The sequence below is a fragment of the Oryx dammah genome, unplaced genomic scaffold (genome assembly GCF_014754425.2).
Source record: "Oryx dammah isolate SB20612 unplaced genomic scaffold, SCBI_Odam_1.1 HiC_scaffold_14, whole genome shotgun sequence".
Classification (NCBI taxonomy): Eukaryota; Metazoa; Chordata; class Mammalia; order Artiodactyla; family Bovidae; genus Oryx; species Oryx dammah.
Window position 1 is genome coordinate 43,059,410 of NW_024070198.1, and position 26,625 is coordinate 43,086,034.

The following is a 26,625-nucleotide window of genomic DNA, read 5'->3' on the forward strand; positions in this document are numbered from 1 at the left end:
CTCTGGGTCCTGACTTGGGTTCGTTGTCCAGCCTGCAGGGGACTCTTGTCATGATGCGTCTTCTCTACCACTGGTTAGACCCTCCTGTGGGTTGACATGAAGACCAAAGGCAGAGTCAGTTCCCTTTTGTCTCCTTTTTTTCTAGAATTTCTTGTTGTTTAGTCGCTATGTTGTGTCTGACTCTTTTGCGACTTCATGGACTGTCGCCCACCAGGCTCCTCTGTCCATGGGATTTCTCAGGCAAGAAAATTGGAATGGGTTGCCATTTCCTGCTCCAGGGGATCTTCCCAACCCACAGATTAAACCCATGTCTCCTCCCTTAGCTGGTGGATTCTTTACCACTAGGCCACCGTGGAAGAAAGCTGTCGAGTCGGTAATTTATCAAGCCTTTGTGACTTAAAATTCTTAATCTTCATTCCTTTAGTGAATGAGCCTGTCACTGAAATGCTGCAGCCACTTCTTTTTCTTTTAGGCCGCAGGCTCAGGGTTTAGAATCTCCAGATGCTGTCCTGTGCTATGTAATATGGGTTGCCATGGAGCCAGAACTAGCTTGTAAATGCTGAAATCCTGCAATTTCGCCAAGAGACAGGATGATCTGTTACGTGTAGATTAAGCTGCTCAGTGACAAGAGTTGTGATTTGATGGTTTGCATCAGCTTCAGCAGATCACCCTCTTGACTTTGTCAACTGAGTGAGTTACAATAAATCTGTGTGTGTGTGTGTGTGTGTGTGTGTGTGTGTGACCATGGCGTGTGGCATGAGGGATCTTAGTTCCCTGACTGGGGATCCAAGCCGCATCCCCTGCAGTGGAAGTGTGGAGTCTTAACCACTGGACCACCAGGGAGGTCCACAATCATTAAAACAGCTAAATAACTCGTTTGTTAAAAGGATACTAAATTTTAAGTTGATGGATGATGCCCTTTTCTGGCCTGGTCTTTCACTGTATTTACAAAGTCTGCTGACACTGAGGCGTCAGCAGAGAAGTCCCTCTAGACTTGGGGCTGGTGACTGTCAATCTTCAAGGAAGTGTTCCCACTTCCTTCTCCTCCTCCAGCTGCAGCTTCTTGACCCCTGTTGTCATGCCTGCTCAGCACACTCCCCTTCAGTCAGGGGGCATCTAAGTGCCTCAAGAAAGAAGCACTCGAGGACCAAACCCTGCTGCTCTGACCTTTCACCTCTAAGCCAACTGGACAACCACTTGTCATCGACATGCTTGTTATGGACACTCTATGGGCACCCTCGTGGCCCCTCCTCTAGCTTCTCTGGCCCCTTCGTAGTTTATCTGACATTTAGTCGGTGGTTTTCTCCTCCATACATTTAACATTTTTATTTTCTAAAACCACTCAATCTTCTTTATGGTTTTCTTGCTTTGAAATCATACATAGAAAGGTCTTCCCTTATCCAAGAATACTTAACATATTCAACTGTTTTTTCTAGTTTTTTGCCCCAGTCAAGGGGGTGGAGTTAGATAGCCATATATTGATAGACGGCTGGGGCAGAGAAGGCTAAGGTTTATCCGTTGATGACAAGTTCAGAGCAGATAAATTGAAGTTAAGAAAACTTCCCGGGACACCAGCCATTTGTCTTGTGGGTGAAGACTGATGTCATGGTTGCCTAGTAGGTCCTTTCATTCCACGATAGGGGACTTTCTCTGTACCAGCTTTGCAGAGTGGTCAGGCCAGTAGTCCCCCCGCCCCATGCACATGTGTGCTGACAGCCAGGAGCTGCGGGAGTTCCAGGAGGCTGGCTCTCAACACCGCCCGGCAGCTCAGAGGCTGTTGCTTCCTTTCCTTCTTCCCATATAAATGAGGAAAGAGAAATGAAGAGGAAGCAAACCTATGTGCGTGTCGTGTGTGTGCACGTGTACTTACACACACGTAAATATGCAGATTTTGCAGGTATATTAGTTTCCTTAAGCGTTGGAAACAAATGGCCACGCTCTGAGTGGCTGGGCACAGCAGGCATGTTTTCTCTCACAGTCCTCCTGCGAGAGATAGAAACTAAGGCACTGGCAGGACCATGCTTGCTGCAAGGAACGCTATAGGCAGATCCCTTCTTGCCCCTTCCTAGCTTTTAGCGGTTGCCAGGAGTCCTTGGTGTTCCTTGGCGTGTAGACATATCACTGTAATCTCTGCCTCTGTAATCTCTTCCCTGTGTTGCTCCTGTCTTTGATGTGTCCTCTCTTCTCCTTGTAAGGATGCCAGGCACGTGGGCTTTAAGGCCATCCTGAAACAGGATGACCTCATTGTAACTGATTGCATCTACAAAGATTTTATTGCCAAACAAGGTCACATTCTGAGTTTCTGGATGGACATGAATTTGGGGGACTCTTACCTTGCCTAGTACACAGGGCTAAGACAGATGTATCCTAAATTAAAAAACATTAGATGTGAAAAAAATGTGCATTTTTTAAAAAATTATTTTTAATTGGAGGATGATTGCTTTACATTATTGTGTTGGTTTCTGCTATACATGAACATGACCCAACCATAGGTATACATGTGTCCCTCCTTTTGAACCTTCCCCCTGACCCCATCCCACTCCTTTATGTTGCCACAGAGCACAGAGTGGAAAAGACCCTGATGCTGGGAGGGATTGGGGGCAGGAGGAGAAGGGGACGACAGAGGATGAGATGGCTGGGTGGCATCACTGACTTGATGGACATGAGTCTGAGTGAATTCCGGGAGTTGGTGATGGACAGGGAGGCCTAGCATGCTGCGATTCATGGGGTCGCAAAGAGTCGGACACGACTGAGCAACGGAACTGAACTGAACTGAAAAGCTAACCAGATCTCTGTGCTTTCAGAATGTCCTAATCAGAAAAAAAAAAAATTAATCACAGTGTTCTTTTGCACTTTCTTTTTTCTGCTCTCCCTACCAGCTGCTTACTGCTTAAAATCTAGGGAGTCTTCAATCTAACGAGTAATGATTCTTACTGAGTGAAAGTAAGTAAGGGAACAGTTTAGGGGAATTACCTGTAGTGTGGAGGAATTAGAAAGCCATCTTCTATGTGGAGAAAATATTCTCTTTTGTATTCTGGAAATTTTCCAGTACTTAACTGAAACTAAATATAGAGCATTTTACTAAGAGTTTCATGCAGTGTCTCTTAAAATGTGAGAGTGCTTCATATTTTTTCCTTTTCTAGTTTTCAATCTCTGGTCCATCTATTTTTGGATTAAAACAAAGTTCTGAAAGGCCTTCCACAAAACACAAACCAAAGCAGCAAACTGGAAAGGGGAATTATTTTGATTAATGTTTGTAAAGAACCTGGAAAAATCGTTGCTACTAGCATGATGTTTTTTCAATATGAAGTATTGCACTGAGACAAAATTTTTATAGCTAGGAGTGAATTCAGCAAGACCACGGTCATTTTAAAAATCTCTCAGGTGGTTAATTACACATTTGCTATTTTTATTTACTAGGTATCAGGCACAGTTTTCTTTTTTTTACAAAAGTAAATTTTTTTAAAAACCTTTTTATTTTGTACTGGGTATAGCTGATTAACAATGTTGTGATAGCTTCAGGTGAACAGCGAAGGGACTCAGCCATATATACATATCTATCCGCTCTCCCTCAAACTCTTCTCCAGTCCAGGCTGCCATATAACATTGAGCAGAGTTCCCTGTGCTATTCAGTAGTCCCTTTTTGTTTATCCATTTTAAATATAGCAGTGGGGCACATATTTTTAAATAATGATGATAAAGTGAATGTTTGAGGGAGCCACTGTAGTGATACGAACTACTTCCTCCCTGTATTCAGTTCAGTTCAGTTCAGTCACTCAGTCGTGTCCAACTCTGCGACCCCATGAATTGCAGCACGCCAGGCCTCCCTGTCCATCATTAACTCCCAAGGTTCACTCAGACTCACGTGCATCAAGTCGGTGATGCCATCCAGCCATCTCATCCTCTGTCGTCCCCTTCTCCTCCTGCCCCCAATCCCTCTCAGCATCAGAGTCTTTTCCAATGAGTCAACTCTTCGAATGAGGTGGCCAAAGTACTGGAGTTTCAGCTTCAGCATCATTCCCTCCAAAGAAATCCCAGGGCTGATCTCCTTTAAGATGGACTGGTTGGATCTCCTTGCAGTCCAAAGGACTCTCAAGAGTATTCTCCAACACCACAGTTCAAAAGCATCAATTCTTCGGTGCTCAGCCTTCTTCACAGTCCAACTCTCACATCCATACATGACCACAGGAAAAACCATATCCTTGACTAGACGGACCTTTGTTGGCAAAGTAATGTCTCTGCTTTGCAATATGCTATCTAGGTTGGTCATAACTTTTCTTCCAAGGAGTAAGCGTCTTTTCATTTCATGGCTGCAGTCACCATCTGCAGTGATTTTGGAGCCCAAAAAAATAAAGTCTGACACAGTTTCCATTGTTCCCCATCTATTTCCCATGAAGTGATGGGACCAGATGCCATGATCTTCGTTTTCTGAATGTGGAGCTTTAAGCCAACTTTTTCACTCTCCACTTTCACTTTCATCAAGAGGCTTTTTTGTTCCTCTTCACTCTCTGCCATAAGGGTGGTGTCATCTGCATAGCTGAGGTTATTGATATTTCTCCCGGCAATCTTGATTCCAGCTTGTGTTTCTTTCAGTCCGGTGTTTCTCATTATGTACTCTGCATATAAGTTAAATAAGCAGGGTGACAACGTACAGCCTTGATATACTCCTTTTCCTATTTGGAACCAGTCTGTTGTTCCATGTCCAGTTCTAACTATTGCTTCCTGACCTGAATATAGGTTTCTCAAGAGGCAGGTCAGGTGGTCTGGTATTCCCATCTCTTTCAGAATTTTCCACAGTTTATTGTGATCCACACAGTCAAAGGCTTTGGCATAGTCAATAAAGCAGAAATAGATGTTTTTCTGGAACTCTCTTGCTTTTTCGATGATCCATGCATTAGAGGTTTGTAAAGGAAAGGAAAGTGAAGTCGCTCAGTGTCTGACTCTTTGCGACCCCATGGCCTGTAGCCTACCAGACTCTTCTGTCCATGGGATTTTCCAGGCAATGGTACTAGAGTGGATTGCCATTTCCTTCTCCAGGAGATCTTCCCGACCCAGGGATCGAACCCAGGTCTCCCGCATTGTAGACAGATACTTTACCGTCTGAGCCACCAGGGAGTCCTAAGAGGTTTGTAAGGATGATGCAGATCTCACTCCTTAGTTTTTTTTATCCAGTAAGCTGATTAGCTAGTACAGATTCCTTTTGACCTCAAAAATCTGCCAAGCCCCAGAAGGCTGTCCCTTCAGCCTGCTGTTTCTGGTAAGGGACAGGGACGATTTCCTCAGGGAACATGCTTGAAACATTACATTTAAACTAACCAGACTCCAGAGGGCTCATTAAAGTACCCTTGCCTTTTTATCTGCCCTTTCTGGGTTATTCTCTATACCCAACAAAAGCCTACTTCAGGTTTCTTCTTTGTTTTGTTTTTTAAGTTTCAGAGATAATATAAATATTTATGAATGAAATAATATGATGCCTGGGATTTACTTCTCTACCTGCCATAAATGAAGTAGAGAAGCAGGTAGGGATAAAATTGAAAGAAGGCCGGCCAGGAGGTGCTAACTGTTGATGCTGGAGGACAGATCCTGGAGCTCATGGTCAGAATCCTATAGGGGAACATCCTTGTACCCACGTGGGAACTGCCCTCAGCTACCCCTGAGAGGAACTGCTGGGCTTACATACATTTACAATTTTACTGAACACTATCCAAGTGCTCTCCAAAGTGTCTGAACAAAATGACATTTCCTCCAGTCTCACCAAAACTTAAGAATTAACATTTTTTTAAAAAAAAGAGGTTACATCCTCTTTTTTTTTTTCTTTTAGAAGCTTGTCTCTTTCTTTTTAAAAATTTATTTATTTTTGGCTGTGCTGGGTCTTCATTTTCTCACCAAACTTTAAGAATTAACATTTTAAAAAAGAGACTACATCCTCTTTTTTTTTTTTTTTTTTTTTTTAGGAACTTGATATCTTTCTTTTTAAAATTTTAAAAATTTATTTATTTTTGGCTGTGCTGGGTCTTCATTTTCTCACCAAAGCTTAAGAATTAACATTTTTTAAAAGCAATTACATCCTCTTTTTCTTGGAACTTGATATCTTTCTTTTTAAATTTTATTTATTTTTGGCTGTGCTGGGTCTTCATTGCTGCTCAAAATTTTTCTCTAGTTGTAGCGAGCAAGGGCTACTCTCCAGTTGTCGTGCTTGGGCTTCTCACTGCGGTGGCTTCTCCTGTTTCAGAGCACGGGCCCTCGGGTAGGTGGGCTCAGCAGTTGGGGCCCCCAGGCTCTGGAGCCCAGGCTCAGTAGCTGTGGCTCACAGGCTTAGTTGCTCCATGACATGTGGGATCTTCCCAGACTAGGGACTGACCCGTGTCTCCTGCATTGGCAGGCGGATTCTATACCACTGAGCCCCCAGGGAAGCTCCAAGAATTAACATTTTTATCAATCTGATTTTTAAAAAGTGGTGTATCTCCTCTTTGCTTTCATTTTTATTATTCTCATCACTTGGTGCATATTTTTCGCATTTTCAGGCTCTTGGGGGTTTTTCCTGTGAATGATGCCTTTCCTGTTGTTCCAGATTATGGATGGAATTGCAGTGATGTCTCTTTCTGCTTCCCTCCAAGCAGTAATGTGCAGCAGTCTGCTTGTGTCTGCTTATGAGAAACAATTGTTTCATTTTCTAGAATTTTGCCAACTAGTTACCAAATATTGGTAGCTCAGAATTGGCCCTGGAGGGAATATTTATAGGCTGACAATCAGCAAACACTACAAATCAGGGCACCCGTCCCCAGAGAGCTGGTTACACTTAGCTGCATACTCCTGCCTCCAAGCATTTATATCCATACACAGCCTTGTCAATTCTGAAGGAAATCAATCCTGACTATTCATTGGAAGGACTGCTGCTGAAGCTGAAGTTCCAATACTTTGGCCCCCTGATATGAAGAGCCTACTCACTGGAAAACACCCTGAGGCTGGGAAAGGAGGAGAAAGGGGTGACAGAGGATGAGATGGTGGGATGGCATCTTTGACTCAATGGACATGAGTTTAAGCAAACTCCGGGAGTTGGTGATGGACAGAGAAGCCTGGCGTGCTGCAGTCCATGGGGTCGCAAAGAGTCGGACAAGACTGAGAGACTGGACAACAGCAACATAGACTAGTTCAAAAGGCATCGAGGTAAGCCTGAGGCATGGATGGGCCCCTTGACTTGACACTGGGCCGGGAAAGGGCTTAGTGGCTCCGTTTCTAGGGCTCAGCATCCCCCGGTGGACGTGGGTGGGGTGGGGTGGGCAGTGCTTCCAGGGCATCTGGGAGAGCTCGGCGCTCCTGTGGCGAGGCTAGGTGGACTTGGACTCAGGACACGTGGACTGTCCTGGAGTAGAGTCTTTTCCTTGGCTCGTCTCACATCTGCGCCCAGTGTGGCCTGCTGTATCATTTGTGGGGCCCAGTGTAATATGAAAATATGGGGATACTTGTTCAAAAGTGGAAGAAAAAAGCCTTTTCTTTCTTCACCTGAAATTTCTACATCAGTCGTGGTGTTCTTTGTTTGTTATTTAATGTCATGTTCTCTGGGTCATGGGCTTGCCTCATAGCTCAGTTGGTAAAGAATCCACCTGCAACGCAGGAGACCCCGGTTCAATTCCTGGGTCGTGAAGATCCACTGGAGAAGGGGTAGGCCACCCAATCTAGTATTCTCAGGCTTCCCTTGTGGTTCAGCTGGTAAAGAATCCGCCTGCAATGCGGGAGACCTGAGTTCGACCCCTGCATTGGGAAGATCCCCCTGGAGAAGGGAGAGGCTACCCACTCCAGTATTCTGGCCTGGAGAATTCCATGGACAGTATAGTCCTTGGGGTTGCAAAGAGTTGGACACGACTGAGCAACTTTCACTTTTTCTCTGGGTCATGGGGTTATTTGTGGGGCGAATGCAATATCCCAGTGTTGCCAGGGGTCTTGCCTGGTGACTTGGCACGCAGGGTGTGTGTGACCTACCTGGATGCCTGTGCCCGGGACCCCTCCTGGAGTGAAGGCAGGTGTGGTCATGGCATCGCAGCAGGGGAGTGGGCAGCTGAATGAACCCAGGCTCTGATTCCCTGATGCATACTCCACTGACCCATGAAATGTCGCTTACAAAACACAAATTCAAAGATAAAATTAATAAGAAATAATTCAAGACAGCAAGTGGCCGTGGGACACTGGAGCCCCATTATGGGGTCTCCTGAGTGCGTGGCCTGGGGGATTGCCTTTGCTACACACCCCGAAGCTTGCTCTGGGACAAGACACACCAGGCCACAAGGTCTCTGCAGCCGAAGCCTCCCTGGGCTGGAGCCGTATGAACCCAGATGTCCTGCCCACCCCAGGGGTTACAGTCCACTCACAATCCAGTCAGAGAGAAGCTTCATTCTCACAGTCTTCCTTTTACAGCACATTGTATATTTATTCAGTAAATTTATTGAGTAAATGCTGTGGGCCAGGCACTCTATTACATATAAGAGTTGCTGGTGGTTTAGAGTCATGTCTGACTCTGGTGAACCTATGGATTGTAGCCTGCCAGGTTCCTCTGTCCATGGGATTTCCCAGGCAAGAATACAGGAGTGGGTTGCCATTTTCTTCTCTAGGGGATTTTATCCTAATCCAGGGATCAAACCTTCATCTCCTACATGGCAAGCGGATTCTGTACCACTGAGCCAACAGGGACACCCACATGTAAGGGTTACAAATACAGAAAAGATCCCTGCCTTCATGGAGCTTATATTCCGGCACAGGAAATAGGCAACTAATAAGATACATAAATTAAAAATATATATATACATATGTATGTGGCTTGTTAGATAGTAGTAGGTGGTAAGAAGAGAATTTAAAGAGAGAGAATGTACCAGTGGAGCTGGCACTGACAGGGGGTGGGTGAGTTAGAATTTTAGAAGCTGAGGTTTGGGAGAGTGACATTTGAGCAGGTCACCTTGCCTGAGTTGGGGGAGAGAGAGACGAGGGGACACATTTGTCCTTTATCCTGTATTCTCCTTGTAAATACTACCTAAGGGCTGATCAAGGTCCTCAGGATTTGTGAGTACTGTGCTACACCATCTTTTCGGTCAAAATTTGTTCTACATAACATTCAATTTTGGTAAAAGTCATTTTAAAGATTGGAAATGTCATATTAAAAATATGCTGGTTAGAAACTTTTTTTCCCCCGTAATGTTTATGAATTCAGTTTTCTTTGAAGCAGATACTTCATTGATTGTCATATTTTTAGAAATTCAGGACAGTCATCTTTGGCGTCTCCCAAGGATGAAACACTTTCTGCAATGATCCTTTTTCCCTTCGTCCTTTTGGTTCCTCAATAGGGTTTCTTCTCACAAAAGCAAGGCAGAATGTTAAGCAATAAAAACGTAAAGAAAACCCCCAAATAACAGTGGCTTATATAAGACAGATATATCTTTCCCATGAATAAAATGTCTGGGGAAAGCCAGTTCATGCAGAGCCTGTGCAGTGGCTCCAGGCTGTATCATTGGGCTTCAGGCTCCCAACCTTCTGCTCCACCATCCTCAAAATCACCTAAGGGTTCAGGATGGCCATAGGAGCTCCAGCCATCACATCCATATCCTAGGAAGGAAGATAAGTAAGCAGAATGACCCATTCCCTGCCTTTGAAGAAAATTTCCATAAAATCCCTCACAACACACACACATATAATGTGAACTGAAAGGACTGATGCTGAAGCTGAAGCTTCAACACTTTGGCCACCTGACTCACTGGAAAAAAGACCCTGATCCTGGTAAAGGTTTAGGGCAGGAGGAGAAGGGGGTGACAGAGGATGAGATGGCTGAATGGCATCATCGACTCAATGGACATGAATCTGAGCAAATTCCAGGAGATGGTAAAGGACAGAGAAGCCTGGCGTGCTGCAGTCCATGAGGCTGCAAGAGTCAGATACGACTGAGTGACTGAACAAAAACCAAATACATAAATAACATTATTACATTATGAGCTGAAACTTAGTCACATGGCCACATCCTCCTATCATGGAGACTTGGAAAATCAGTAAAGGCCTTGAGCTGGGTAACGGTTTCGGTAGAAACTGACATTTTGTTCTTTGGGAGGGACAAAGGAATATGTTGGGGAGAGTTTCTAGTATGTTCTGCCATACTCACCAGCTTCATTTTCTTTTGAAGTTAATGATGGCTGTGAATCTCAGGAAAATAAATCAATACTAAGGCCCTAAGCCCTAGGCCTTGAAAAGCTACATTTTAAGGTGTTCTCATCCTAACTTTTAAAAAATCAAATGGAAAACTCCAATGGGGAATTAGATTCTGTCATCTTTATTATTTTGGTATGTTTATTTCAGTAGTCTTCCATTTCAGCTGCTTTGGAATTGCACAGGTAAGGAGCCAAATGAAAGATTTCACTGTTGTGCTTTATAGCAGAAAACAATTTTTTAAAATTTTCATTTGAGAATGGAAACAATAGTACTGATAGTACCTTGATTGTCAAGGTATGAGTTTAAGTTCTACACTCTGAAGAAAACATTTCCAAATGGACATCTTAAATTTTCTTTTTCTGTTGAAAATAATTGCCAGGAAAGAAAGCATCTTTCTATTGTTGACCCATGCCACAATGCAATATAAACTCAGGCAGTTTTTTATAGAGTATGAGTGGCTTTCTGATGGAAAGCTAATGTGTTTTTGTTTAAAAAAAAAAAAAAGGAGGTCTATTTTCTGAGCTCTTGAGCGAGAGTACACCTTCCTCTTGAAGATTCATTTTCTTTCTTTCTAATAGTGACAGACATTGTCTGCCAGTACAGCGACACAAGAAAAACGTTATGCTTCAGTTCCAATAACTCCAGGCCACTGCACTGTCAGTTTTTTCCTTTGTGCATGGCGACCTAGGGATTAAACTGCTAATGTTTTATTCGAGGCGGGTTTTCCTTTATAATTAGAGAAGCTTTCAGGAATATTGTGTTAACACAAAGCTACATGTCATTTGTGAATCTCTCTGCTTTATTAAAATATACTTATCTCTGTATTAGAGCTAGCTTAACGTAATTTTTTCCTACTTAATAATATAAAAGGTTCCTTGTCTCTAATCCTGGTCTCAGTGATGGAAATCCTGCAGACTCAAAGCTGTACCATATGACGAAACCATGAAAGAGGTCTCTCATATCCCCCAGCTGGATATAAGTGGAAATATAGTCTAATTGTTTGACATATGAGGATGACTGGCATTAAATCTAGCCTAGAAATCTTCCCTTTTGTAATAAATCATTTCATTCCAAAGATATACTGTGAAAGAGATAACCTATCTATTCATGGACTTAAACTTCTTTCCTCTCACTTTAGGGAGTCTTTTCTTGATGATGCTTCATTATTTCACTGGAATGTTTCTGTACCACCTCTGACATCCATCTTTTCTGAATTCAGCTACAGAATGGATTAGTATAATTCTTTCTTATTGGCATACAAACATGCTGCTGTAGAAAAAGGAAAATTCAAGTTTTCGCAAAATACATTGTCATTGGGTGGAAGAGTCTTTGCTTTCAAAGGGATTCAACATGGCAAATTTGTTGCTTCCATTCTTTTAAGTCCATTCTTTTATTTTGGTTCTGCTGGAGTTTCTGTTGGCGGGAGAGCCTCCATTTGTCCCTGCAGAACTGTTCTCCCTTGCTCTGTGCCCCTGGGGCAGACTAACCTGCAGGGACTACTTCCACAGCTCCCTTGCCTTATGGTCACCCATTTGGTTTGGCCAATGGGAGGTCCTGGCAGGGACTGCAGGGAGGACGGAGGGGTCAGGATACTTCCTCTGGCTTGTTCCCTAGCTCCTGCCAGGTGGCCCTCGTACAATAACTCCTCTCTCTCCAGGATTTGGTAATGACTCCCCATTATTGCCAGCTCAGGGTTGCTTCACCATCCTTGTCGGTTTTCTTCTGCCCACACCTGTGTGAAGAATTGCAGTGTTACCCTTTGTGTGCGCTATGTATTTCTGCCTGGGACACCGACATGCGAGTCTTCTTATGACAGCCTCTACTGGGAGACTGCTTATTTCGCCTCTGACTTCTTTTTGGAAATGTTTTCATCATGAATAGAATCTCATGATGAAAGAAAGGCTCAGGACCTTTTAAGCTCTCCTTGCTGTTTTTCACTCCTAGAGTTGTAAATTGTTTACAGTCTCGAAGAATGTAAAAGAGGAAGGATTTGCGACCTGCAAGGTAGTTGTACAATTCAGCCAGTTCTCAAGCCAGGCTGCTGACATCTTGCTAGAGCTTCCGGAGGCGTGGCAAGTAGTGGTCTTAGCACTGTAGCCCAGGGTCAGATGAACATGGTACTGAGTGTGCCCTAACCCTGGCAGCACCTTCTTTCCTGTACCCACAAGTGCTAGAGGGGGCATGGACGCCTGCTAACTGCCTGACCTGCTTGCTTCCCCACTCCATCAGCCTCCAGCGTACACTTCAAGAGAACTCAGACAAAGCTCTTAAAGTGCTCGAAAGCTGATGCTAATCTGTCCTAAAAGGTTGGGTGAGAAATTCACTTGTTTTGAGCACATTTTTTTTTCAGGTTCATCACGGAAACCAAAGCCATCAGCTTTGGCTTCAAGTTGGTTACTTATGCTATTTTTCTTTTCCCCCATAATTGAGATGTAAAGTGAAAGTTGCTCAGTTGTGTCCAGCTCTTTGCGGACTCCCTGGACTACAGTCCATGGAATTCTCCAGGCCAGAATACTGGAGTGGGTAGTCTTTCCCTTCTCCAGCGGATCTTCCCAATGCAGGAATTGAACCAGGGTCTCCTGCATTGCAGGTAGATTCTTTACCAGCTGAGCTACCAGGGAAGCCTATAATTGGGACGGATGACTCTTATTTCACAAGTGTGGTGAGGCCAGTAAGTTGTGATCTTCCAATAAATTCTGTTATCAAGGACTACTTCTGAAAAAACAAATCTTAAGAGTAGAGAAGGCCTTGGTATTTAGGCTTACTCCAGACATCTTTTATAGAAACATCTGAAAGTTGTGTGTTTTCTTGGTCCCAGCTAGATAGATGGAAAAGGCTAGGTTACAATATTGACGTTGAGAGCCTGTGCTTTAATTCCAAAAAAGTGAGTCATGTAACTCCTTGTTCCCTGGTCTTCTCTTCAATCATTGGAGATAATACTTACTTGACAAAACTGATAAGAATACAGTGAGACAGTGGATAGTAAAAGGCTTTGAAAATTAGAGAATTCTAAAAACTCAAATTATTGTTGCTGCCTAAAAAGTATAGTCTAAAACAGTGGTCTTTAACCTTTTGTGGGTGAGGAATGCCTTTAGAGAGTTGATGAAAACCATCAACTAGACCATATCTCTAGACCATATCTCTAGAAAAGTACAAAACATCAGAGGGTTTTCTCTTATAATTTCAAGGTATCCGTGGTTCCGAAGCCTGTCAAGTCTTGGAAAAATTTCAGAAGATACATCTTATTTGCTTTTTAAAGACTGCTAAATGCAAAAGTTAATGTAAGTGTTAGATATGATTTTCATCAGCATTCATTTATAACACTTGACATTTAAAATTCCTCACAAGATATATAAATTACAAACTAAAAGAAAAAGAAACGAAAGAAAGTATCAGACTATTCTAAGTTCTTGTACAAAATTTACATATGTTAGGTTATTGAAGTAGAATAATGATGGTTGAAAAGATCCTGAAGTATAAAAATCAAGAAAGCGAATTCATTCAATACATAGTTCTCGAGCACCTGTAGGTACCAAGGGCTATTGGAAGCGCTCAGGATTCATTAGTACATACATTAGAATCAAACAGTCAAAATATATAAAATACAGAGATGATACCTTCTGTTCAAGCTCCAGATAATGTATGAATCCTGGCAGTCAATGAGTTCATTAATTACATAATTCATGCTTTACTCTGTATATGGAACAACCAAATAATATGGTGTTGGCCATAAAACAACATTTCTGTCTGATCAGCCACCTCTTCACATTTCACCTGCATATTTTAAATTTATAGCTACTATAAATCTTCCACACTGTAGGTAATAAAATATTGTGAATGTAATCGTTTCATCTCAGGTCTGAAGCTGCCACAAGGATTACTCTCTTTGGTCCACAGTTTGAATTTACATACTGTTTTTGAAGCAAATGAAATCATTTGAATGAATCACCCTAATTAACTTGTGAAATACTTGAATGACATCATGAGTGCTTTCAAATATTTTGAAATATTTTTAGATTATGTGGTCTCTGAAATGATTGGAAGGAAAGGAATGAAAAGGATTGTGGCATTCCTGACTTTGTAGGTTATTTCTCATTTTAGCATTTGGCAAAATGGCAGAATATTTTCAATTCCATGATCATGATATAATAAGACATGTAGTAAAGGATTAGATTCTAGATCAGAATGCCTTTTGGCCTGTGTGTGAGAGTTTGTGTGTGTGTGTGTGTGTGTGTTTGTGTGTGTGATGGGGGTGGTGGACATGTCAGTTTGTCAGCACAAAAATGGGAAGAAATTTGTTTATAGAAACAATAAATGGAGTAAATATCCTCTTTGGTGTTGTTCACATGGGATGAGGCTTAAAGCATATTTGAGGCTGACTGGGTATCAGATCTGCTTTTCACTTTTTAAGGGTTTCCTAATTGAGACACATCCTATCCCTTGCAAAGTCACCTATCTTTCCCATCTTCTCCTGCCACTTTTTCTCTTTTCTACTTGCTCAGCTAATCATATCTATCTACAAAACACACCCTGTATTTCTCAATCCTCCTTTCCAAGGGAATTGCATTGCTTGCTACCCTGTGCTCTGTATTGCAACGTTAGTAATCAGATTATTCTACATGAAGTTTGTCTTTTTGTCCTGAGAAATAAACAAAATGCAACATTCTGCTAATTAGGGTCTCAATCTTTTGTGTGTGTGTGTGTGTGTGATGGTCACTTTGAAATAATTTTTCAAGTGCATAAAATAAATGAGATTATAAGGAGACCAATTATATTGAAATATAGGCCTCAAAATATTCTAAAATCTGTAAATCCGACTGAGAACTGAGCACATACACAATATTCATTTACGTACTTTCAAAATAACACATTAGATAACAAGTTAGTGGCAGGTCTAGCAGCCACCATGATTTTTGTAATCTTGATGAGGATAAGCCATCTTTTGAGATAGCTACTGTAAAGGTCCGTCTAGTCAAGGTGCATCTAGTCAAGGTCCGTCTAGTGAAAGCTATGGTTTCTCCAGGAGTCATGGATGGATGTGAGAGTTGGACTATAAAGAAAGCTGAGCACAGATGAAATAATGTTTTTGAGCTGTGGTGTTGGAGAAGACTCTTGAGAGTCCCTTGGACTGCAAGAAGATCAAACCAGTCAATCAGTCCTGAATATTCATTTGAAGGGCTGATGTTGAAGCTGAAGGTCCAATGCTCTGGCCATCTGATGTGAAGAACTGACTCATTGGAAAAGACCCTGATGCTAGGAAAGACTGAAGGCAGGAGGAGAAGGGGACGACAGAGGATGAGATGGTTGGATGGCATCACCGATTCTATGGACATGAGTTTGAGCAAGCTCTGGGAGTTGGTGATGGACAGGGAAGCCTGGTGTGCTGCAGTCCACGGGGTCCCAAATGTTGGACACGACCGAGCGACTGAACTGTATTGAATTGAACTGAACGACTGTAACGTGTTCTAAGAAATCTGTGATTTCTATTATTGGCAAAGTCACCAGGTCTGTTAATACTTCTGTGGTTTGTTGACTTTGCTGATAACTGATGTAAATGCTACATTTCAATTAAAGGTTAGTAGAAATAAAGATGTATTTTCTAAAAAAAATTTATGATTTTTTTTTATCATTTATGATTATGCCAGGACAAGTCCCCTCTCATCTCAGTGAATCTTCAGTTAACTGCCAGAGAAATTTCACCCTATATTTTTCAGATGAGGAAACTGGCACTCAGGCTGGCTAAGCGGCAGCTGTGTTCAGTTGCTCAGTCGTGCTCCTCTCTTTGCAACACTATGGACTGCAGCACGCCAGGTTTCGCTGTCCTTCACCATCTCCCAGAGTCTGCTCAAACTCATGTCCATTGAGTCGATGATGCCATCCAACCACCTCCTCCTCAGTCGCCACCTCCTCCTCCTGCGTTCAATCTTTCCACTTCAGGGTCTTTTCCAATGAGTTGGCTCTTCATATCAGGTGGCCAAAGTACTGGAGTTTCAGCTTCAGCATCGGTCCTTCCAATGAATATTCAGGGTTGACTTCCTTTAGGATTGACTGGTTTGATCTCCTTGCTGTCCAAGGGACTCTCCAGGTTGAGCAGAATTTAAACTCAGGTCTGCATGGCTCCAAAGTCCACATTCTTTCAACCTCATATTGTTGCCGCTTACAAAACTTGTCTGGGTCCAGAGAATAACAGACGAAGTTGTTTCAGGTAGTCGATGTCTCCAAACTTCCTAAACAGACTTCATACAATTTCAACAATTCTCTTATAATTCAGTGTCTACTTTATAGAGATGTGTGCATGCCTGCTAAGTTGCTCACTCGTGTCCCACTCTACGACCCCAAGGACTGTAACCTGCCAAGTTCCTCAGTCCGTGGGATTCTCCAGGCAAGAACACTGGAGTGAGTTGCCATGCCCTCCTCCAGGGGATCTTCCCGACCCAGGGATCAAACTCACATGTCTTGCAGCTCCCGCATTGACAGGTGGATTCTTTACCACTAGCGCCACCTGGGAAGCCCACTTTATAGGGATATCTAGTAGCTGAAGTTTTATGACAATGTCTTAATCTAGCTGTGGGGTAAACTTGTTACTGTGAGCATAAAATCCTACATATCTGACCAGACTCATCCTAGCACAGGCCAGGACGAGGAAGAGTCAAGCAGGCTGTGTGCTGTCTCATGCCTTAACACCCATACTCTGTGGTTTCATGAGAGATTTTTCCCAGGCAGGTTTGCAGTTGGGTTGGCATCTGGGGGAGTCACGGGGGAGTGTATATTCCACAAAGCAGTGGCATTTATGGCATGAGAATGGATCGGGCAACATTATGATCTTGTGTTTTCTACTGCAAAAGGGATTTTCCACTGAGGGATCACGTATAATCAGGTACAGTAAGTGGAAGATGGTTTGCAGTTTATAGAACTGACATTTTCTGCAATACAGCTGAGGTTTTGTTCTTGTAACAGATTGAAGTTTCTAACACTTTTTTGGAGGGAAGCTCACCAATTTTGGACAACTTGCTTCAAAAGAGCACAGCATTCCACCCCCCACCACCCGCCCCCCACAGTCCTTGAGCAAATTGAACCTCTCATCATCTCCTTCAACAAAGTGCCTTTCATGTCTCACATTTGGAAAGGCCCACCTCTAGTTGTCTCTGCTGTCTTCCCTCTCACCCCCCTCTTCTAGGCCTGACTCTGGGCAGCTGAACCGTTTTGGAAAACATGATTCCTTTTGCTTTTCTATTTCTCTCTCCTTGGTTTGCTTCCCCACAACCGTTGTCCCAAAGTCCATCTGTTCTCCTCCAGCTCCCAGCCCAGCCCCAGCTGGTGACCTTCCCCAGGAGGAGAAAGGGTATGAAGTGTGACCCTCCCCAGTTCTCCCATCCAAATTTCTCTGCAATTGTATATCTCACATCTTCCTTTTATCTTGTTTGTGGGAAGGAAATTGCTCCCTCCCTGGCTCCTAGTTAAGAAACATCAATCTGCTCTGGGTTATCTTCCTCCTGGATTTTCATCCTTCCCCTGCTTCCCACCCCCCAATTCTGTCCCCTCTGCTTAAAAAGTGCTCAGATTTGTTCATTAAAAAAAAATTATGTGGGACTTCCTTGGTGGTCCCGTGGTTAAGAATCTGCCTTGCAATGCAGGGGACATGGGTTTGATCCTGGGTTGGGCAACTAAGATCCAACCTATCGTGGGGCAACTAGGCCTGAGCATCACAACTGCTGAGCCTGAGGGCCACAAGTAAGACGACTTGAGGTGGCCAAGAAACCAACAAAAGCAAAAGGGGACTTCCCTGTGGTCCGGTGGTTAGGACACTGTGCTTCTACCTAAGCGGGTATGGGTTCAATCCCCGGTTGGGGAACTAAGATCCCACGTGCCATGCAGCGTGGCCAAAACAACAACAAAACAAAACAAAAAAAAGTGTAAAAGTTAACCAAACCTTTCCGTCACTCTTGTTCCTCCCTGTGTCTGTTGTTTTATCCTGTCTTCCCTTCATTGCCAAACATCTTAGACTGGTGTATACTCGCTGCTTCAAGGCCCACACATGTCTGTAGCTTTTGAAATCTGGCTTCTATCCCCGCCATCCTACTGAGTATTGTTCTCTGGAAGGTCACTGTTGCTCTTGTTTGTCAAATCCAGCGACGTTTCCTCTGTCCTAACTCCTAAGTCTGCAGAATCTGGCTGTTTGTCTTTGTGTTCTTGAGGTTTGCCACCCCCGGGCTTCCAGAACAACTCTTCATCGCCTTTCAGACCCATCTTTTTCTCTTCCTATGAGAGATTCTCTTTTTCGTCCCTGCTCCTGCGGCTTCAAGGGTAACTTCTGCATGGATAACTCCCTAATGTTTATCTCCAGGTCCAGTCTATCATGTTTTCAACATTTCCCTTCTGAGCCTAGCATCTCAACACACCCGGTCCAGCAGTCACTATCACCTCTTATCTAGTTCCTCTCCTGAGTTTTATCCCTGACTTTCAATTCTTTCGTCTACTCCAGATTCAAAGGCTAGCAGACCTGGAAACTTCTGCTGCTGCTGCTGCTAAGTCGCTTCAGTCGTGTCCGACTCTGTGCGACCCCATAGACGGCAGCCCACCAGGCTCCCCCGTCCCTGGGATTCTCCAGGCAAGAACACTGGAGTGGGTTGCCATTTCCTTCTCCAAGGCATGAAAGTGAAAAGTGAAAGTGAAATTGCTCAGTTGTGCCCAACTCCTAGCGACCCCATGGACTGCAGCCCACCAGGCTCCTCTGTTCATGGGATTTTCCAGGCGAGAGTGCTGGAGTGGGGTGCCATTGCCTTCTCCGTGGAACCTTCTACGGTCACCCTATTTCATGTCTGCCGCCTCCTTTCCATTCCCACAGGCTTTAGGTCTTTGACTCTTGATTGGTTTCTGTGTCCCTGTTTCTGGTTCTACATTGGCTGGTCTCACAGCTATTCCAGGTTAACTTCTAAGAACTGGCACCTGCCTGCTCCAAACCTTTCCCTGGCTTTCTACTAGTAAAGGAATTAAGTACAGAGCTACGGTTTGGCGTTCAAGATCTTCACAGCAAGTCCTTCACAGGAAAAGTAAAACAGAATTTTATCTTCTGTGCTGGTGGTTTCGTCACTAATTCCTGTCTGACTCTTGTGACCCCATGGACTGTAGCCCACCAGGCTCTTCTGTCCACGGGATTTCCCAGGCAGGAACACTGGAGTGGGCTGCCATTTCCTTCTCCAGGGGATCTTCCCGACCCAGGGATGGAAGCCCAGTCTCCTGCACTGCAGGCAGATTCTTTACTGACTGAGCCACCAGGGAAGCCACATCTTCTGTAGATAGTTTGAAAAACACCTGAAATAAAACTTCAAACAAGCTAGTTGTCAGCAAAACTATAATGTCCCTCCCTACACTTTAGTAAAAAGGTCCTAAGAAAAAGAACTTTCTTCAAAAAAAAAAAAAAGGATTTTTTTTTATTCCCAAATGAAATAGTTCTCAGAAATATATGTAAGGAGAATGATAATTTAATCTCTGTGCCAAACACTGTCTTTGTGACAGTGTTGTCTGCTGCCTTTGCTGACATCCTTTTTACTTGCATGTGGTGCAATGGAAAGGAGATTTGACTGGGGAATCAAGAGCTTTATGTTCTAATTTTAGACTTAGATGGTCTGGCTTTTGGTAAGTCACTTAAAATCTCTAGGCATTAGTTTCCACATCTGCAGACAGTGGGGCTGGTACAATATCAATATTTGGCTGCACATGATATTCACCTGGGAAGTATGTTAACACATAGCCAGGGCAAGCTCTCCAGCTGGGGATGGTGTCAGTAGCTCTGGGTGGTCCCCAGATATGCGTGTTTTGAAAAGATCCTCATGTGTAGCTGGGGCTGAGAACCCCTGCCTTGGTATCAAATGCCTTTTCTGCCTCAACATAGAGTCATTTTTGGAATTGCTCTTCCTCTCAATTACGAGATGATTTTTATTTGAATTTACTTAGCACATCTACCGCCTATCATAACTATGGTTATTTTTGTCTTGTCCTCGTTCCTATGCTGTAGTTTCCTCAAACCCAGACTGTGTCTTACTCATCTTGGTGTGTTTGTTATTCCTTGCCACATGGACTTTGTTTGCTAAACTGTATGAAGAGTTAATAAGCTTACTCAAACAATAGCCCTTTTCCTTAATAAAATGAATTACGGCTCAAACTAAACAAAAACACCTGATCCTGTGGTTCTTGGGAACTTGTAGTGGAGATTCGGGCAGGGCAAGCTGGACTTTCTCAGAGGCTCTGAAATATTTTCAAAGAGAAATGTTGGTGGAACCATGTGTTCTTTCATAATACCGTGGTTTAATTTTAACTTCAATTGTGTTCAATATATGTTGGAGAATGTGTGTTAAGTTTTGTAGGAAAATGACTTGGAGTTTAAGCTCAATTTATTGATGAATACTTGAGCAAAAATGTTGCTTTGGGAAGATGGTGGTTATTGAAAATCTCTATATCACAGGAATGGTTTATATAACATACCAATGATTAGGTAAGAGGCAGTTGATGAGAAGCAGTTATATAAGGTATTTCTCTTCAGTGGCCATAGTGAAGCTGCACGTGCAACCTTTGCATATTTCTGCAAAGAGAGACTGAGAATATCAGGCATAGTTTTACTAAATGAGGTTTCCATCCAAGTTTTAAAAACCCAATTAAACTCTGACTAATAAATTCTTTCTATTGAAGCTGAGAACTTCATAGAAATGCTATTATTAAATGCTTTGACAGTACTATAGTTCCCCAACTGGTAACTTTTAAAGAGGTTTACAACTTTTAAAGACTTGTTGTGTTTTTATCGTCCATTCAAATTCTTGAAATAAAATTTGAAGTATGAAAAGTATAAGGTGAAGCTTCATTGAGAAAAGCAAATGTGGGAGATCTGGCTTCAATCCCTGGGTTGGGAAGATCCCCTGGAGAAGGGGAAGGCTACCCACTCCAGTATTCTGGCCTGGGGAATTCCATGGACTGTATAGTCCATGGGATCCAAAGAGGTGGACACGACTGAGAGACTTTCACTTTTCCAACCAGAAAAATATGATATACTCATGGGGTTTTAGTAAATGACTAAATGACTTAGGCTATTTGACTACATTCACAGTAAAAGAGGAAAAGTTATGACAAATCTAGACAGTGTATTTACAAAAGCAGAGACATCACTTTGCAGATAAAGATCCATATAGTCAAAGCTATGGTTCTTCCAGTAGTCATGTACAGATGAGAGAGTTGGACCATAAAGAAGGCTGAGCACCAAAGAATTGATGCTTTCAAACTGTGGTGCTGGAAAACACTCTTGAGAGTCTCTTGTACATCAAGGAGATTAAGCCAGTCAATACTAAAGGAAATCAACTCTGAACATTCATTGGAAGGACTGATACTGAAGCTGAATCTCCAATAGTCTGGCCACCTGACGAGAAGAGCCTCCTTACTGGAAAAGACCCTTATGCTGGGAAAGATTGAGGTTGGGGGAGAAAGGGGCGACAGAGAACAAGATGGTTGGATGACATCACCGACTCAGTGGACATGAGTTTGAGCCGACTCCATGAGAGTGAATGACAGGGAAGCCTCGTGTGCTGCAGTGGGTGGGGTTGCAGAGTCGGACATAATTTAGCGACTGAACAACAACAGTAAAAAACAAAGAGAAAGAAAGATATAAATATACAAAACATCACCATATAACATATTCTCTTTAGAACTTGGGGTCCTTACCACTTACAGAAAAGGCAGGCATTAGAAAATCAGGTTTCCCCCAAACTAGAGCTAGAAAAATAGTAGAAGAGAGCAAAAAGCAAACTCTCTAGGACTTTTTTTGTTTTAATTAATTTTGAGACATAACTGGCATATAACTCCATGCCTTCTCATTATGTATATATGTATGTATCTGAGTAATATACACTATAAATTTACACATACACAAATATAAATGGATAGCTGCCTGGAAGGCAGTGTAAAATGAAAATATCTCCTGCCATGTTAACCAACAAGAACTATCACAGCCATCAGCGTTTTCTGGCTTCCAAATGTCAATGAGGGCTCCCAAAACTGAGATCCAGCAGACGCTGCCACCCCCATGGTGACTGCTGAGGAGCTGGGGGGATGCAAGAAGCAGCCAGCTACCACTCCCCAAGGTGAACAAGGAAACAGGGTTAGCCCCCAAACAGCTGAGGTACACAAGAAAGGAGGGAAGTCAGGGAGCCCAGGGGCTGGCATCTTTCCGTACACAGAAAGCTAAATTCCTTAACTTGGTACTTGATTTTTGACCTTCAGACTGCCTGCTCCCTTTGTTGCAAACTTGTATATAGCCTGATTTCCTCCCTGCCTCCTTGGAGCAGTTTTTTCAGAGTTACTGAGAAGAAAAGTTATGACCCACCTAGACAGCATATTAAAAAGCAGAGACATTACTTTGCCAACAAAGGTCCATCTGGTCAAACCTATGGTTTTTCGCAATAGTCATGTATGGATGTAAGAGTTGAACCATAAAGAAAACTGAGTGTTGAAAAATTGATGCTTTTCAACTGTGCTGTTGGAGAAGACTCTTGCGAGTCCCTTGGACTGCAAGGAGATCCAACCAGTCCATCCTAAAGGAAATCAGTCCTGAATATTCATTGGAAGGACTGATGCTGAAGCTGAAACTCCTACCTGATTCGAAGAGCTGACTCATTAGAAAAGACCCTGATGCTGGGAAATATTGAAGGCAGGAGGAGAAGGGGAGGACAGAGGATGTGATTTATATTATATTCTTTGGATGGCATCACCGATTTAATGGACATGAGTTTGAGTAGACTCTGGGAAATGGTGATGGACAGGGAAGCCTGGCGTGCTGCAGTCCGTGGGGTCGCAAAGAGTCCGAGAGGACTGAGCGACTGAACTGAACTGACTGAACTAAGACGATATCTCCCAGCCTCGGAGTCCTAAACATTCCCACTAAATAAAACAACTCTCTCCTTTCAGGTTGTGACTACATTTTTTTAGTCAGCAGCAGGAATAAAAATGGACGTGGTAAAAAGTAGCTACATAAAAATTAAATTACCTCAACCTAAACATTTAAGCAGGGACATTACTTTGCCAACAAAGGTCCGTCTAGTCAAGGCTATGGTTTTTCTAGCAGTCATGTATGGACGTGAGAGTTGGGCTGTGAAGAAAGCTGAGCGCCGAAGAATTGATGCTTTTGAACTGTGGTGTTGGAGAAGACTCTTGAGAGTCTCTTGGACTGCAAGGAGATCCAACCAGTCCATTCTGAAGGAGATCAGCCCTGGGATTTCTTTTGGAAGGAATGATGCTAAAGCTGAAACTCCAGCACTTTGGCCACCTCATGTGAACAGTTGACTCATTGGAAAAGACTCTGATGCTGGGAGGTTTTGGGGGCAGGAGGAGAAGGGGACGACAGAGGATGAGATGGCTGGATGGCATCACCGACTCGAGGGACGTGAGTTTGAATGAACTCCGGGAGTTGGTGATGGACAGGGAGGCCTGGCGTGCTGCGATTCATGGGGTCGCAAAGAGTCGGACACGACTGAGCAACTGAACTGAAATGAAACATTTATATTCTTTGGTGTCTTATTAAGAATCTGAAACTGTGTTAAAAGTGATGCAGAATTGTCACTAAGCAGTTCACTTGGTGAGACGTGGGGGTTGACTTAAGACTTCTGACGCGTCAGTAGCACAGAGGCGACACGAGAAGTTAAGCAGCCAGGAGAGTCCCTCCTGATCGCCCCGTCCGCGTCTCCGTATCCCGCACGGTCGCCTCCCTGCGTCCCCCTCACGTCGCCGAGTTTCCGCAGCCCCGGCCTCCGCAAAGTGGGCGGGGTTTGGGGGGGGCTGGCGCGCGGTGCTGCCTCACAATCGGGGCCGGCGCCTGCGTGACGTCAGCTCTCCACCGCCCGCCTCCCGCGCCTGGAAAGAGGCAGCCGCCCATTGGCTGCGCCGCTGGCGGCCTCGGGGCCAATGACAGGGCGACGAGCTGCGGGGTCCGGACTTGACGTTGTGCGGCTACCCGCAGGGTTTATTTGGCTCCGGGGCCTCTCACCGCCGCCATTAGGAGCCCGCTGCGTCCGAGGCAGCCCCCTCTCCTGGCTCCCCCCTCCCCTCGGCGTCCCCCCGCCTCCGCGCCTGCCTTCCGCCCCTCTGCCCCCGCCTCCGGCAGTGGGAGCCGCGCGCGGGCCCGCGGAGACCATGTCCTGACTGTGGGGAGAGGGCGGAGGCGGCAGCAGCGGGGCGGGCGGAGGCGCGGAGGGAGGCGGAGAGGGGCCGGGCTCGGCTCGTCGCCGCGGGCTGCTCGGGGGGGAGTCGCCGCCGCCGCCGCCGCCGCCGCCGCCGCCGCCGCGGCTGCCGGGCGCCGAGCGTCGGACGGGGCGGAGGAGCAGGAGCTGGAGGAGGAGCCGCCGCCAGGTAACCGGGGCCCCCCGGGGAGGGCGCCCTGCCGCAGGCCCCTTGCGGCCCCGCCGCGCGGCCTGCCCGGCCCCTCGCTCCCTCACGGCACCCTGGTCGCAGGGTCTCCCGGACACCCCCCTCTGCGTCTTCCCCCACCCCACCCCCGGGGGCAGCGTCGCCGGCGAGGAGAGGGGAGGGGGGCACGGGCTGGCCTCGCCGCGCTTCCATCTTGGGCTTTCCTAGTGAGGGGACAGGCCCGGGGCTGTGGGAGGGTGTGGGTCCGCCCGGCTTGTTTACCGACCATCGGTCCGCCACGGCTGGACGCGCTGCCTGCCCAGCCGCCTCTCTTCCGCCAGATTACGTCCCCCTCTGCCCCCAACTTCTTTTCCTGCCACCTACGGGCTGGTCTCTGCGATAGGGCCCTCAGTACTTGGGTTCGTCGCCACAAGTTGGTACCGGTCCCCCAAAACTGGTATTTCAGCCCACCCCCCAACCCCCCGGCGGCTTCCTCTCCGCCTCCCGCGGTGGCCTCCCGTTGTTTCCCTTTTTCTCAGAAAATAAAGGTGGGGGCCGACAGGGGTGGGCTGAGGGGCAGTGGGGGGCTGGTGGTGGGGAGAAGCTGGAACTAGTGGAAAGATTGTCTGGCCCTCTCGTTCGCAATAAACGATGGTTCCGTGCACACTTACCTTGTTATTCCCTTGCCTGTGGCTTGATGTGTGGGGTCATTCCACAGACAAAAGGACCGTAATGAATACTTGCATGTTAAGCTCGAGGGGCCAGCAGTTGAGGTTCAGCCTGGAAGTTTGAGCCGACCCCACTTACCTTTGAGATAACCCCGGTGTTTGGAAATTCTTCTGGCAGAGAATTAGGTATTTCAGTCAGTTGATTCCGTAACTCCGTAGACTTGTATCAGGTTAAACGCCGTCCCCTTCCACCCAAGTGTTGTGGTCTGTGTGTCCCCCTATGATCCGTTACGTTGTTGTCAATAAATTTAATGTACACAAATGTTTTAGGAATACAGTTGAAGAGAAATCTTTATCGCTCTTAGAAACGTTATATAATGAGTGTTTTTTTCCTGAGGTCTCTTTTTTTAGTTGACTTTATCACTTGTGCGACCTCAAGGGTACCCATGTTTTGATCAAGCATGGATGACTCAGTGTTCAAACCATAAGCCAGGGGAAACCATGAGGAATTTTGATCTTGGCTTGTGCCAGGGGCCTTAGGAAAATCATCTAAACTACGTTTGTGAAAAATTAAGCTGGACCTCTCCTCCTGGTTATTAGTTGTATTAATTAAATGAGGCAATTATAAAGAAATTTAGAACCCTGCTTCCCTGTTTGATTTTTAGCTCTTGACAAGATATGCAGTCACCTTCTTATGCTAAAATTTCCTAACATTGTTTTTATAGGGCTGTTAGTGGCACTGAGAGGACAGGAATGGCATATTTTAATCTTTGGGGAGGATACTGTTTGAATGTCATGAGAGATTTTAATTTCTGTTGTTGTTTCAACCCCTTTTATTAATGCTTGGGAGCATTGAGACACCCATTTATATACTTTTGAAATGTGCTTGGGTTAGTATGATGAACTCTTTCACAGTATTTTAAAGTTTGTGGCCTTGATTCAGTTCTGTACACTGATAAAGGTTTTGGCATATTATATTTAAAATCTGAGGGTTAGCATAGGTTTGGAACTCATGACCCAGGTGTAGGATATTTGAGGTAAATTGCCTCCTGTGTGTAATTGATACAGTGAGAGCTGTTCAGTGTGCTTTTATACTTTGCTTGCTTTTATAATAGGTGGAAACTTTAAACAAATGGGGATTGCAAAAGTAGACCTCTGTAGCTTTTTGTTTAACTTGGGTCAGTGTCAGTATTTGTGCACTGCTGCTCACTTCCCTCCTTCCCCCCCAAATAAGCTCTTGTACCTGGACTTTGAGTACGTTTTTCTCCTGGTGATGTGTTTCACCTGGAGTATTTGTGCTTCACTAATGCTTTGAGTAAATAATATCTTGCGGATGTTAACATTCACCTTCTCACATCACAACATAAAAACTTCCAGAGACTCCCTGTTA

The 26,625-nt window shown here is 44.5% G+C and overlaps 1 protein-coding gene across 2 annotated transcripts in view; it reads left to right on the top strand.

The window, feature by feature from the left end:
• Nucleotides 1-24,167: 24,167 nt before the first annotated feature.
• The window catches only part of ZRANB1 (zinc finger RANBP2-type containing 1), a 68,545-nt gene continuing 66,087 nt past the window's right edge, over nt 24,168-26,625 (top strand). Inside the window, exon 1 of one of the 2 annotated variants that reach the window (XM_040254504.1) lies at nt 24,168-24,570. The gene's annotated coding sequence lies outside the window, so the exon portion shown is untranslated. The remainder of the gene's footprint in view (nt 24,571-26,625) is intronic. The other variant, XM_040254502.1, reaches the window with a different exon arrangement.